The 13,711-nt window shown below is 41.3% G+C and overlaps 1 long non-coding RNA gene across 2 annotated transcripts in view; it reads right to left on the bottom strand.

The window, feature by feature from the left end:
* Window positions 1-13,711, bottom strand: part of LOC141731108 (uncharacterized) — a 103,810-nt gene that overhangs the window by 71,001 nt on the left and 19,098 nt on the right. The window lies entirely within an intron of this gene.

Genomic DNA, 13,711 nt, shown 5'->3' with positions numbered 1-13,711 from the left:
TCCCTGCATTGATCCCCCACTGGCACTATCCAACATTGTTCACACAAACTCAGATGCTGTTTTTAGGAGCTGGCTGTCAGAGCAGCCAGGCAAAAATAACTCTGCTGTGACAGATTGCTGAGGACAATCATGAACATTTGATTTAAGACAACAAAATCGTTTGTCTTGACAAAAGTGAAATGCAGGCTGAATTAAGACTGAGTAATGTAACTAAAAGTCATCATTAGAAAAGGAACAAATTCTATCCATGTGAGCATTAAATCTTTCAATCCACAGCTTGAAATCTATTGGAAGAGTAATCAAGGAAAATTGCAAACAGATGACTCTGGAAACAATGTTTGTTTTCACTACTAGAGTTTTACAATGCATAATATATAACCTGATCTGGAGAGCTTTATGCTACAAAGAAATGTCAGGATTGAGAGATTGGACATGCTAAGCAAGTTAAACAAAGCATATTGCACCCTCTGTTTGCCTTGCAGTAGTATCTTCCAAACTTTGCTTAAAAGTACATTTTAAGGAGTAGTTTGACTTCCAAGGTTTTCAGCAGTGCTTTAGAGGACAGATGTGCCTTGATGTGCACTTCAAAGCTATCTCTGCAAAGGAGGGATCCATGCAGATTGTGGGTAGCACAACTGAGCTTCAAGAGAGGTTTGCATTGAGGTTCAAGCCTTGACTCCAGTTTTGCCATGGGAAACATCTCTCTGAAGTCTTGGGCTCTTTCCACTGGCCCCAGTGTTCACATCAAACACCCCTCCCCTTATCTAAGTCCTCTGGATTAGTTCCTTCCTTTTATTTCAGTGGGATCCATTGTATAACAGACCAGGTGCTGGTCATTTCCTGAACTCACCACTTTCAGAACTTAGGGAGATGGGTAGGTCTAAAAACTCCTTGTGCACCTCTGTGTTACTTTAGGGATCTAAATATCTTTTCCATGTGCTATCAGTGGTCATTGGTAAGTGGATACCTTGGCTCACACTTCCTGCAGATGTCTGCAGCAACATAAATGGAACTGACTGAAGTTTGAGCCCTTTAACAAAAAAGATTAGAAGACTTTGACATTCAGACTCCATTTTCCCCATAAATATTTTTTAAAAATTCCTATATGGACAAGATAATGTAGATACTGAAGGGCCAACATGTTAAACAATGAAATAACCTTTGAGAAGGTGAGGTGTTTTTTTACCTGTTACAATGGCAATTCCATTAAACTACAAGCCACATTTCTTAAGTAATCATTTCTGCTGAAGCTGTTTCTCAGAGTGTGAAACAGCTCTCCCTTAGGTTACTGAGTATTTATGTGTTTTATTAATGGTACTTTTGCCACAGCTTTCCAGTAAATCTTTGCTCTACTGCAACAAATTATAATAACTGTAATTTTTTTATAGTTCCTTTTGATTGAGCTGTCTTGTTTTTACAATCACTCCTCTCACCCCCACCACAAAGAACTGACTGAACTTGGAAATGTTTTAGTGTCTCACTGCTTCCCTGTGGTGTTCCAGGCCTGGCAATCTGTATTGCTCTAGAGAAGAGCTGCCTTCATTTACCACTGCAGGCCCTCAGTTATGCAAATACTTCCAACGCAGATGTGAAGAGGGTGGGAGCCTTTTGTCATTAAAAAATAAATGTGCAAACTATTGTAGCAATATAAAATATATATTGAATGGCTAGTGCACGAGGTGAGCTACAAAACCACAGAAAAGCAGATGTAAAAATCAAAGCCCAGAGGCTCCATTAGAAGATTCCTGGAACTATGCATATATTTATTCAATTCTGATATCATTAAGATACAGATCCCAAAGAGATGGTTTTTAAATCTGTAGTTTGTTTCCCCATATTGATCACAGAAGAGGAATCCATTAATGTCACAATGAAGTCAGTTTCCAGCTCCTTCTGGTGTCAATTTGGATAGTCATGGGTCAGCTGAAGGTCACATTTTCAGTGGTTTTAAGACACTACAACGGAGAACCAGATTAAACCTAAGCATTTGAATTATTAAATGTAAAAATTTTCTTTATACAAATCTGCTCATGAATTAATACATTCAAAACACCTGTACCAGTTCCCAAGGGTTATCTTTCATTAACATTCTTCCTTTAAGCAAAGTTCCAAAGAGCTTGGATACCCTGTATCTGCAGGAGCACAGAAGAAAAATGAAAACTGGAGGAGAGGAAATCCTGCACCAGAGTTCAATAACCCCCGAATCATAGTTCTGATTCTGCTATCTCTCTATGGGATCTTGGGTAAATTACTCAGGCTCTTATTGCAGACACTGACACAAGGGCAAGACCCAAAGCTGTGTTTGTGTTAAGATCCCTGCAGAGCCAGTCCTAAGCCATGCTTCTCTCTAAGTAACATTTTTACTCATAAATGCTTCTGGTCCTCTTTGAGAACACGTGAAGGATCAATGTCTTTTGGTGGAACTGTCTCTGCACCTCTAATTACTTTCAAAGAACAAAAAGTCCCTAAAATACTACCATAAAGTACACAGAGGGGCATGCACACAGCAAGCAGTGTTTGATTCTGGTGGTGATTCAGAGCAGAGCCAAGGCATAGCAAAGTTCTGAGTTGGTCAAGGCTGCCTGTGCACTCAGACATGCATTGGCTGCCTTGGAACAACCCAGTATTGCTTTGGCTGCTTGGCTCCAGTCGCCGCGTGCCTTTGAGCAGAATGGCCAGAAACACTTTTAAAAGAACACTGAAATGTTATTACCAATCTAAACTGAGGAGCTGTAGCATGAAAGGGGCATGAAGTGGCATGAAAAACTCACTGGCAATGCACATTCCCTGCAAAAATCCCAAAAATCCAATGAATGTCCGTGGTGTTCATTTGGCCAGGTGCTCAGAAATGTCTCAATATTGCTACTGGGACCAGTGATATTGAAATGCACATCCCACTTGCTGGAGTGCATTGTCTGAGGTGCCCCTTGGTGTAGGGCCCTGCACATCTCCTTGGGGCAGCCCAGGAGGTGGCACCAGCCAGGCTGTGCTCGCCAGGGAAGGGGACAGTGTGGCACCAGGCTCGTCTCAGGTGATGAACTTCCATGAACTGTGCTACCCAAACCAAGGATTCCTGACAAGGGCGTTTTACTGCACCACTGTTTATTTCATTGATGTTGCAAATGTGTTCTCCCAAGTATCACAGAGCAAAGGGAGTCCACGTGTTTTACCAGTTACATGCACTGCCTTCATAACAGTTCTCAAAGCCTTTATTTCCACATATGCAGCACTATGATTTATTTTATTTAGAAAGGCAATGTCCGTTGCCAAACTCTTTCTACTGTGCCTGTCTCACTGTGTGAAAAACACCAATTTCAAAACAAACACTGCTCATTGGAAGCAAATGAGTTCAAAACTCCTCTTTCCTAATTTTCAAGAAATGCTGATAAAGAAAGAACATGGCACAGCTACAGTGTCTAAAGTGAGAAGCCTCCAGCATCTGTCACCTCTGCTGCAGCAAGAGGAGCTTCAGTACAATCTTTCAACAACTCCTTTTTTCCTCTTTTTTTGCACAACTGCCAGCATTCTTGATAAATGTGTCTTTCCTCAACTGGCCTGAAATAAGGTATTACTTTTTTTGAAGCATCACTTTTATAACAGGGTTGTCTAACAGTGTGAGCTGGAACCTCAGCCATCCAAAATGTACCTAAGTTGTCAACTCCTGTTTTTCAAGCATTCCTCTGTTTGTAAACAGTGAGTAGTTTACACGCCAGTTTTTGTGCTTCATCTGCTTCCCCTACTGCAAATTCCATTGTCTGCAGATCTCACTTCTGGAAAGCAGTCTTAAGATGTTTATCAACTATGATTTTCACTTAAAAGCCTCAGAAACATTTCATGTTGTATAAAATACCATAACGTTGATATCTTGAAATTTTTCATTTTTCCGTCAAACTCATGCCTATCAGCTCAATCCCTCATGATTAACAAGGAATATGATTGCTTGATATATTGTTAGCACTTGAAATGTGCTTTTAAATAAACAGCTGGTTTAGATATAGACCCATTAGAAAGACATTATTCCCATTATTTATTCCCATTTTCTGTTACCAGCATCATATTAATGGTATTGGAATTGAGTCATTGTTCCAGTTTCTCAAATACAAAACATTTTCTTTGAAACTACAGACAAACCCAGTTCTGCTGCCCATTGCTGTATTGTGCCTCTTCTGTACAGAGAGACCCTGCTCAAAACGAAGCCATACCATTAATTAAAACCTGCCTTTCAGGTAATTAAGGAGAGGAAATCCTATGTGACATCACTCAAAGTTTACGTATTACAGCCAAAGGAACCCTAAGCCATTAATTCTTTGAAAACAGGTTTAAAGGAGTCTGACCTGTATTTGTATCCTTTAAAATGAACCTTTTATTCAAATTATGTTTAGTCTGTTAATTCCTCACATATCTACTCAATTCTTTCCTTTCCTCCCCCTAGAAAATCCTGGTTATTCAGAGGATTTTGGTAGAAACAGGGAGGCTGCCTTGAGTCATGACAAACATTGGGTGATTTTGGGCAAACCTGTAAAGGAACTTTCTGTTGCCTGATGATCTGCTTGTACTGAACCAGGCATTCAAGGATATCTAAGATTATTCACTCAGCCAGACATCTGTCAAAAGTGGCCATAAGCAGAAGAAAGTTTGAAAAGTTCAAACACTCACAGCATTTGCCTAAAAGGCAGAAGTTTGCTTTCTACAGGACGCCAAAAATGCCTGGAATTTCAGAAATGTGCCAGACTAAAATAAAAATGTAACATGTTACCTAACTAAACAGCTTTTTATGCAGGCTTTCCCTCCTAAATATAGTAAGTACATCTCAAAAGTATAATAAAATAAATTCATTTCTGTTACAATTTCATAGAAAATGGCAGCTTAGTCGATGTAAAGGAAGAAGTTTATGGTTGAGATGCACTGCCAAAAGTATCCAAGCTTGGGGTTTTTCCCTGTAGCTCTCTTGAAGCAGCCAGAGACTTCACTCTTGTCACTGCCCATAAATACAAAATGCTTCTGTCACTGATCATCCATGTCTTGGCATTTTCACTCTACCTTCCCACAGGTAAAGCATCTATACTCTGGATTTTTCCCTCTTGGAAGACAGGCAAAGCCCTCCGCCCCAGGATGAAATGAAGTCCCATGGGAGACTTGACTCCTCACTGACACCAAAAATCCTTCTATGATGCAGCAGCAGCAGAAATATTGCAGGGAGTCTTAGCAAATTTGTCAAGAACATTTCATGTGAATAAAATTTCATTTCTGTTCTCCTTTGTCCCTTTTCTCTGACACCAGCGCTGCAGGCAGGTGGCAGTCCTGGGTTTGATTATGGAGATTTATTTATCGTTCTAGTGAAGAAGTCCTCATATGGGAATGATTTGTGATTCATTAATGATCTGGACTTAACTCATTTAGAGGTTGGTCCAAGAATATCTGCACAGCTATCCAAATGCTTGTGTAAGGTACTTTCACACACTGTTACAACATACCACTTCACACCTTCTGCTACAGCTTTTGCATGCAAAACCAAAATCACTCAAGACAATGCAAAATCAGTTAAACGACAATACCTGACAGGCAGGACATGGTCTGTAGCTGTCTAGTAATAAAAGCTTTTCAGTGATCTGAAGTCTTGATTTTATGTAAAAATCTTTGTCACACTGAAATTTCTGGCTGTGTTGCCTTTTTTTGACTTTTTTGCCATTTTCATCTGTACTTTTGTTCTGTAGAACAGGACAAAAAGTAATGACTGCATTTCATTTTTCTGTTAAGGACAATGATGTTCAGTTACATTTGTATGGTGTGTCCAGCCCTTAAAGCTTCACTCAGTTGTTTTTGTTGCACACCTCACCCTCAGAATATTCAGTGCTAGTCATAACATCTGTTGGAAACAATGGCACTCCTCCAGTACGTAAATACAATTTTTAGCAGACAAAGATACACAGAGGAAAGCAGAAATGGCTGTTTACTTTTGAAATGCTGCCAGGAGTGAACCTATTTAGCTCCCCTGGGAACTGCAGAGATTCTACTGTACAGCCTGGGAGGACAGGATTATCTCACTCTTACATCCCAGAGTTTATCCCCAGCTCTCAAAGCAAGGCACAGAAATCAGTGTCACCACTTCTGTCTCACCAACAACCAACAGAGGCTGTGAAACAGGCAAAGCTTTCCCCAGGTTCACCAACTGGAAACCAACCCCTTTCCCCACAAAACTGTTCTATCTCTGAGGCAATTGCAGCTTTCTGGGGGTCAGATTTTATCTAATTTTTTGGGAGGGTGTTTACTATGTCATATCTTGCAGAATTCAAGTTCAGCTTGCAATACTGTGTATGTGTCCAGCCTCTCTTGAATGCAGTTGGGACAGACCCACAAACGCTGTCAAGGCATGGGAAAAACGCTGCTCTCGAGAAGTGCATGTCCAGAAGAATAAACAAGAGCCTGTCATTACTCATCTGCAGCAGCAGGGACAGAGGGAAGTAGCTGTCCTGAGGAGCTTTGTTGGCTTCCAGAGCAGAATTTAATGGCTGCAAATGTCCCTGAGGCATGGAGCTGGTGGGTTCTGTACTGACAGTGCCTGCACAGGGATGGGGTTACACGGGAGCGCAGCAGGAGGAGCAAACCTGAGCACAGCAGGAATTTATCCTGGCTCAGTGCCATCAGTAACTTCTGTTCATGTACTTCAGGCATTTTTACCTTATTGGTGCTTTCCATGAAAGGATCTTTCCCACTCCAGGAAGGAGTATCTACCATATCTACCAAAAGTAGTTCCCTAAATCTTAAATAACATCATTTCTAAGGCCAGGCACAGAGCCTTGTAGTGTTTTCACTGAACACAGTAAGATTTAGACATCACTAATTAATTAATTTCCTGAGAAACCTCAACTGGAAGGGAGGATCTGCGTTTATAAGCACACTTGATAAAACAAATATATCTCTGACATTCAGTAGGAGTGAGATGACCTTTCTGGAAAAATACAACTGAAATTAAGCAGCTGAAATTGCTTGCACCCCTTACACATCTGAGCACCAAAATTTATGTTCGAGTTCCATCCAGACTTGGGAATTACCAGGCAAAATAGAAATGCAATTATAATTAGGATAACAGAGAAAAAACCCCAAAACTCTATAACCTAGGACTGTATAACTATATAACTCTATAACCAAGGACTGCAAATTATGAATTTCCCAAAAAATGGATTACCAAAGCCCAAACCTCCAGTTTCCTCCTCTTTTTCTACCTAGGAAGCTAAGAGAATAAAAATTCAGTTTTTATCTAGTAGTGTTATGTACAAGTTTGAGGTTGATTTAGGAATGTGAAAGGAAGCCAGCATTTCCATTCTAGCTTCATGTTAAAAAAACCCCAACCAAACAAAAAAGTGTTGGCTTAGTTACTAACATGGAAATGGGAAAGGGGAAAAGGGCACATCATCCCATTTGCAATCATGTTACAAGAGCATCCAGGCTGTTCCCAACACACACACACACACACTCTGAGAAAATCTTTGGTGTTTAGGATCCAATAAACAAGAAAGTGGAGCAGGAAAGACACACAGAGGGATGGGCCCAACCAGCAGCCCAGAGCATGAATTACCGGAAACAGAACTACTACAGCCAAGAGCAAATTCCTGCTTGGAGCTGCAGCTTGGTGGTGCCATTCCCTCCTCCTTCAGCCACCCAACCTTGCCTGGGCCTTCTGGAGGCAGCAGAGACTTCAGCTGCTGTGTCAGTCGTGTGGGGGACAGACTGCAAGCCAAGTTTAACAGAGAACACACACTCCTCACGCTCAGCTTTGTCATTCCTGTTCCCACCTACTCATCCTCTTCCCGTCTGCTTTGGGGGAGGAATAAGGAATTATCCACCTTTGACAGCACAAGAATAGAAATAACCCTTTAGTTGCATTTTCCAGTCATTATTCTGTCAATTACAGAATTCCTGGAATCATCCCACCTGATAGAACTGAATCTAGGGACAGCATCGATCCCCAAAGTCACAGATCACAGCAAGTCCACAACTGTTTTGTTCTAGCGCAGCAAAGCAGATTTTCCTCTCAAAAGTGCAATGCTCCCAGGCCTCACACTGCCAGTACTCTGAGGGTTTGGGTTTTTTCAAAACAGAAAAAAAACCCTCAGGAAACAGCCACTTCATCTGCTCTTCTGAGCCACTCTCTTTTTGGCTGTTCTTTTATGGTGAGGATGAGAGCAATGAGAAAAATGGAGAAAAGGAAGAAGGAAAAAAGTGCTCATCATACACTTTTAAATTACTATTAACTGCTTCAATTAAGGAAAAGTATTTTTTAGTAGTAAGGCCAGGAGAAATCCTGCTTTCCTCCCTCAGGTGCAGCAGTGGAGCAGACTTAGTCCAGATGCAAACATTTGTTCCTGTAGCAGACAAAAGCACAGGCAGACAACATCCCAGCACTGGTTTGTACTCATGGGCTTACCAGTACAGACATCTGGAATAGAACAGTTCAGAAATTATGGTTTTCAGTCACTGTGTAGGTTTTTAGTGAGTCCTATTATTACATACAAGAAGACTCCATATGTCCTGCTTTGAACCCCAGCTTATTAAAGTCCAAGGATGACCTAAAAATTGAACATACACCCTTGATTTATTGCCTTTAAAAAAATAAGTAAGATTTATACTGGGAATTGTTAACTTTTAGTATTTACAACATTTTTTTCAGTTATTTCCTTATTTCTGCAAGATTCTCAATATGCTTCCACACATACTTACCTACATGTGCATTCCATATGTGCTTCCTTCCCTTCTCCAATGTGATTAGTGCAGTGTTTTTTCTCTTTCTGTCTGTCTTTTAAATACAGAGCTATAGGATTACACATTGCTGGGCTTTAATTAAGATGTAAGGACTGGGGTAATGGATGGAACCATGACAAGGAAACGTTTATCAGAATTCGGAATTAAGATTTTGATATTGTTTTGTAGCAAAGCTGGGATGTGGAGTTTTGATATTGATCCACCCTGGTCTTTGTACATGGCCCAGGTCTATGACACCATTCCTGACACCTTCCCATGCAGAGCTGCCAATCCCTGGCAGATTTAAGCAATTAGTGCTGCAGAGCATGATCTTGGTCTGATCCCCGGCTCCCACATGGTGCCCATGAGGAGAGTGATCCACACACTCTCAGTGCTGTGGTCGCGCTCTTGGCACAAAGCAGAAGTCAAGGACAAATGCCAGGAGTGCCTGGGGTGACACCGCCACTTTCTATGTGTCCAGCACCCAAACCTGTCTAGGAGGATTCCTTTGGCTGCTGCTTTCTTCTCTTTTAATTTTTTTTGTTTTCATGCCACAATTACTGCCCCTACACCTGTGCTTAAACAGCCATTTCTGGGACTACATGGTGAACGAGACAGCTAAAAGGAAAAAAATCTTTCTAAATAGGCTGTATCATTTTAGATTTACAAAATGATTACTATTTTAGAGGAAACCTTTGAAAATCATCCAGTTCAATATCACAACTACCTTCAAAGCTAGAGAAAATTTCAAGTTGTGATCAGGTTGCTCAGGACCTTGCCCTGTAAATTTTGAAAGTTTCCACAGCTCCTCTCAGGCTCTAAGTGCTGTGGCTGACCATGCTCACTTGGAAGGATTTTCCCTGCTGTAGCCTGTCTGTCACTGGGCACTGATGGGCCCCCAAGAGCCACCCCAGCCCACTGCCTGCATGGCCAGGCATGAGACCCCTGCACAGTCCCTGCCCCAGGCTGGGCAAACCCAGAGCTCTCAGGCTCTGCCTCAGGTTTGTGCAGCACCCCAGGGCTCCGAGCAGTACCTGGCACTCTCTAGGAGTTCAGCAGTATCTTTCCTGAGCTTGGCTCCCTCTCAAGCCCCAAAACATGATCTCACAAGTGGGTACAGGTTACAACCACTTCCTTGGCCCCCTGGCAGCTTTCTCCGGGCAGAGAGCATTTGGCTCCATTGACAGAAAGGAAGGAGCAGCAAAATTCACAAGAGTGGGGATGCCCAGAATGTAAGCTTCCACTGAGACTTAATTCAAAACTTAGTGAAAAATAACAGAATCTTTCCTGGCTTTACCCATTGTTCACTGAGATCCTCAGTAGGGCCAAATCCTTCACGCCTGGGGCTTATCTGCATGAACACCTTTAACTCAGAACAAGGTGCATCAAAGCAAAAAAAGAACTTTATAAGTGCTTTGATCAAAATGTGTCAAAATGAGCCATCAGTCTTCCGTTAACCACAAATCCTACTTCCCCGAAAGGGGGTGGATTTTTCCCTAGGGATATGAAAGCCCTGTAGAAGGGATAGAATGGATTTCTTCAGTTCTTTGTGTTGCTGCCATCTCATAAGGTGGGAAATAACTGGGCACGTTGGCATAACTACAGTGCAGAGGCCGGGACGGTGCCTGGCCACAAACTGAACCTGGGACACACAGCACCACACTGGCACCAGAACAGCAAGAGCATTGAAAGGTTTGGGGAACAGTATTGCTTGAAAGATGTGTGAAATAATCCCTCCTTTTTTGCTGTACCCTGTCTAAAAAGAATGTTCAGCAAATAAAGAAAGAGCCCAGAAGAACAATAAAGATGGTGAAACATCATGCAAATGTGCTTGTGAGAGCAGAGTCAAAATATGAAAGTTTTCTGCCCATGGCTTTCCATATTTTCCAGTCCTTATGCAGAATTTTTTGGATTTATTGTGCAATGCGCCCATGCTAGTCTGCTCTTTCAATCAAATAAAAATTAGTCTCACCTTTAATTAATTTAAATTTAATTAACACTGCTCTCCTCTTTGCTGTGCTTGCATGAATATGTGCATACTTGGTTTAAAAAGGGATTGTCTATAATTGTCTATACAATTATTTCAAACACTTTTGCAGGCAGAGAAAAGCTGGTTTAATGTAAAGAACAGACAATGGGGGAGGACACACAAGGCAGCAGTTGTCAGCTCTGTTTAAAGTGCAAAAAGAAAAGCAGTAATTGCTTTCTCTCTTGGCTACTTGAATAGCCTTAAATTACAACAAATGTTACTCATGCCAAATGCTGTTTCAAAGTTTTCTTCTGATGAACTTGATGTCCATGAGAAAATGAGCAAGGACGATGAATTTTAGGAGGATGAAGACAACGGAATCCCAATGATGCTGTGAGAAATACCCTTTCTGGTACAGCTTCACTCTGCATTCTGCTCCTTCTGGGCCTAAAAACTGAATGTGGCCACCATATGTCAGAATGCTTCTCACACCCACGAGTTTACAAACAGCTTTTGAGTCACAGGATTTCTGCCATGGATTAGGGAATCTGAAGATACCCATGTTGTTGTACTTCCCTCTTGCACGAAGCCTTTCCATTCAGAAATGGAAAAGGAAGAAAGATTTCAGACTTTGGTTAATCACAATGGGCCTGTTGATCATGGAGCAGCCTAAATGAGGAGCATTTACAACACCAGACCTTTAGAGACATCTCAGTAGTCTTCTACAAGAAGTCAGATGGTTTAGGAATGAGCCAGTCAGTGCTAAGTCTACCTGTTGCAGAAGATTTGATGGGAAACTGGAGAACTAATTAGAGCTGCTGTGATTAAAAGGGTCTTTGTTTGCACTCCTGGCTCACATCAGCTGCAGGGTGACTCGTGTGACAAGGGGGGACCAAACACAAGTCCTGATGGGACACCTGGAATAATGGGGCAGTGTTTGCTGTGCATCTTAAGGATGTGTTTGCAGAACACATTTCAGAATTAGTTTGTTCAAACAAGAATCCTTTCCCTCCCTGCAACACCAAGATGTGCCTGAATTTCAAATATTTCTGTGAACTGCATGGAAAGCTGCTGTTCTCAGCAAAACCCAGTATTGCACAGGTAAACCCCATAAGCCCATTATTTCCTTGGCAAACAATTCAAAGAGAAGATAGGACTTATTTCTTTGTGTCAAGTCAGACTGTTTCACCTTTCATCTTGAAAAGAGATGGAAAAACTGATAAATGCAATCTGCTGAAGGAGATATTTGTGAATTTATTCTTCTCTAAAGCCACTGGGAGGTTGGCTTTAGAGGTTGGAGGTTAATTTCAGAAGCATCATCATTTAATTTTCAGGAAAAAAGAAGATCATAAAGTGATGAGCACTTAACAGGTTCCTTAAAGCAAAACCTCTGGTTATAGTTCTGGTTTTATGTTCTTATACCATGCAGCCTTTTTTTAAATTAGGAGCAATCATCAACTATATTAACTCACTTCAGCATTCATATAAATTTCAAAAGCACAATAAAGGACATTTAAGAACAGCTCTATAACGTGTCTGTTGTAAAGCAAAGAATCACTTATAAAATAAATGCAAGCTTTTAAAAAATGGGAGACAGAAGAAAGTTTTTATAACAAGCTTCAAAGTAAACAGAAATTATTTATGAGACTGTAATATATTGAGAGAATTTCAGAACCAATCAATAGGTCACATTGTCTCCTCATTCCTGAATATTGGAAGACATTAATTGAAAAATTGTGCCAGAGAGAGACAAACCTCCCACAACTTCAAATAAACCAGCAATTGAGAGTATTGATTTCCTACTAGTACATTATCTCTCCCTTTTAAAATGGTTTTACACATACAAATGTATTAGCATCTTGAATAAAGAAGTACCTTCCTGATATCTGCATAAAATAAATTAAATTGGAGGGCATAGGAAGGCCGTAGAGCCACGTATCTCCCCTCAGGAAGTTTCCAAGAATGGGACAGGAACATGTATTGTACTTTTGTTTCCCAAACAGGTAAAGGAAGGCTTCTTGAGGAAACAAAGAAATTTGAGATATTTAAAGCATGGTAGAACAACAAAAGAGAAATCAAGTCTTTCAGTATTTCCCCCTCTATCAGGAGAGTTAAAGGGGTGATTTAACTTTGTACAAAACACCTGACATAGCCCAGGACTGCAAATTTACACAGGGACAACCCTGACACCAGAAAGGTGGACGAGGAGACACACCAGGCTGATGGTGCTTTTAAATATTGCTTTCTCTGAAGAGTTTAATTTTCAATAATGTGCTGTTTTACAAACCAGGATGTGGCCTCTGATGCTGCAGGTGTTGACCTGACCTGTGGCTGGCAGTGAGCAGAGGTTCAGTGCCTGAGGCCTTGGATGGGAATGGGCAGGTTGGGAATGCTGCACCTCAGAAAGGGAGGGCTGCAGGCCTGAATGGGGCACCCCAAAGAGCTCCAGCAGCAGGCTCAGGAGGCAATTTGTTTAGGAATTGTCACACTGCTGGCCAGTGTTTGTCAGGGGGTAGAGTGGAATCCCCACTAGTGTGGCAATTCAAAATCCCTCAAGCAGAACAACAAACATTTGGAGATGCTCTTCCAGCAGGCCTGCCCTGCACAGGCTGTCTGTAGGGGCCATGAAAAGCAGTTTTATGGAAAATCCAATAAATAAGATTTTCCACACTTGTATTGGCATTATATCAATTCCAAGCCATCATTCCCAGGGGAATCTCTCAACAGGAGAATCCCTTTGCTCTTGTCAGAATGTTCTTTCCAGGCCTTGCTTGCCACTCAACTCCAAAAGGTTGATGAGGTTACAAGCTACAGATGCACCTCCCACCCTTATATCTAGGACAAACAATTCTTGCCATAAAATGGATTTAAATATATATAAAATCGTAAATGCAGCTGCCAACACTTAGTTAATAGTTTTAACTTTGGAAACAAACCAAAACCATCTGTGTTTGTAACAATACCTGCCCCTCCTAAAACCAGAAGACAAAGCCTAACTGAGAA

The sequence above is a fragment of the Zonotrichia albicollis genome, chromosome 17 (genome assembly GCF_047830755.1).
Source record: "Zonotrichia albicollis isolate bZonAlb1 chromosome 17, bZonAlb1.hap1, whole genome shotgun sequence".
Lineage (NCBI taxonomy): Eukaryota > Metazoa > Chordata > Aves > Passeriformes > Passerellidae > Zonotrichia > Zonotrichia albicollis.
The sequence above is the reverse complement of the archived record's forward strand: the minus strand, read 5'-3'. Positions and strand labels throughout refer to the sequence as shown.